This window comes from Chinchilla lanigera, unplaced genomic scaffold, assembly GCF_000276665.1.
Source record: "Chinchilla lanigera isolate Chin_1 unplaced genomic scaffold, ChiLan1.0 scaffold00069, whole genome shotgun sequence".
NCBI lineage: Eukaryota > Metazoa > Chordata > Mammalia > Rodentia > Chinchillidae > Chinchilla > Chinchilla lanigera.
This window is the reverse complement of record NW_004955470.1, coordinates 7,995,974-7,997,647: the sequence shown is the minus strand read 5'-3', so window position 1 is coordinate 7,997,647 and position 1,674 is coordinate 7,995,974. Positions and strand designations below refer to the sequence as shown.

At 45.2% G+C, this 1,674-nt stretch overlaps 1 long non-coding RNA gene across 1 annotated transcript in view; it reads left to right on the top strand.

Annotated features, from left to right (window-relative positions):
- The first annotated feature begins 447 nt into the window (after positions 1-447).
- Positions 448-1,674, top strand: part of LOC102022184 — a 4,665-nt gene continuing 3,438 nt past the window's right edge. Inside the window, exon 1 of the long non-coding RNA XR_263476.2 lies at positions 448-583. This is a non-coding gene — a long non-coding RNA (uncharacterized LOC102022184). The remainder of the gene's footprint in view (positions 584-1,674) is intronic.

The following is a 1,674-nucleotide window of genomic DNA, read 5'->3' as shown; positions in this document are numbered from 1 at the left end:
CGTTTTTACACGGCCAAGAAAATAAAAAGAACAATTACTTGGGAAAAAAGCACAGGAATTCTGATCTGGGACAGACAGGCACAGGGGCCTGGGAACAAAGGAAAGGTTGGGGTTTCATTAGGACAAAGAACGGGGAAGCTCTGAGTGGCAGCGGAAGCCATCACCATGCAAAGCTACCGTTCCGGTCACAGTGGCTCTTTCTCCAACAGCAGGGGCCTTAGTCTCTTTTCTCATCAACGGGACACGATAAAGACTAAACCTAACAGGGAGCGGGGCTTATATTGGCTCACAGGATGTGGTGGTTGCGGTCCACCGTCGGCTGGCTCCGAGGCAGGGCAGCGTGGGGGCGGGGCACTGCAGAGGAGCACCGCGCATCACAGAAGCAGAGAGAGTGAAGGGAGGAAACCGGAAGGGAGATAAGCACTTCCAGGTCACCCGCCACAGATCTTCCTCTTCCAACCAGGTCCCACCTGCTGCACGTTCAGCTGCAACACCCCCATAGTCCAATGACCTTTCCAAAGCCCCACCTTTCTACGCATGAGGCCTTGGGGGAGACATCCAGATTTAAACCACAACAGCAGAGGTAAGAAGAGAAACCTCGTCTTAAAGATAAAACAGGTTGTTTCCCTGGAGTGGCCTCATGGGGCAGCACGCAAAGCAGTCATTTGTGACCAGAGCCTTTTCTTCCCATGGCCTCTTGGCTCAATTTTAGACAGGCATGAGAAGAATTTTATTTGTGTGCTCAGTTTTCCATACTGTGTAGCCTAATAAGTTACACATGGTAACATACATCCATTTATGCATCAAATATTACATAATGACAAAACAAACAAACCTCAATTGTCTGTTATTTCAACCTTCAAACTATTTTTAACTTTCTGGTCAATCTTTATGCAAAGCACTCACAGATATTTTTTCTCAACATAGTTTTGAAAATACCATTGTTACTATTTTTAGTGACAAATACTGAACTATTTACAGATACATTGATGTGATACCTGAGAATTCGCATCAAAATAAAGTGGGGCAAGTGTGGGTGCAGTTGCAACTAAGACCCGCCAGGAGCTGAAATCTGGTGATTGAGTATGAACACGAATTCTGCTGTTTTCATACCCAGTAAAATTTCTCATCTTAGAAAGTTTTTATTAAGTTGGCAACCACAAAAGTGTCATAACCAGTAACCAATCATAGAAAAAAGATAAATCAGTGGAATCTATTTAGGGTAGAGCTTGGAGCTCCAGTGACCAGGAGAGGAAAGTACACAGGCACACAAGCTGCCTCTGTGTGCCTGGTCACCAGATCTGCCTGCAGGAAAACACACACAGGTCCCCAGGCCAGTCATGATGGTTCCATGAAGTGTCCTTCTGTGCTGCCTTATAAAAGAGCTCATATTGTGTTTTGGGTTTTACTTTGAAAAGTGTCAAAGATGATCAGTACAATGCTGATTGAGTTTTATTAATGCTCTCAACAATGAAATCGCTCTCCCTAATCAAGAAGGTGAGAACCAGTGTGATCTGCCTTCTCCTTTATTCCAGCACAAGGGGTATGTATACCCAGAAGCCTCCAAGGAAGAGCTAGGGTTCCATGAACCACTTCCACAAAGAAATACTGTCAGTGCCTTAGTGCTTCTCTCTCTCTCTCTCTCTCTCTCTCTCTCTCTCTCTCTCTCTCTCT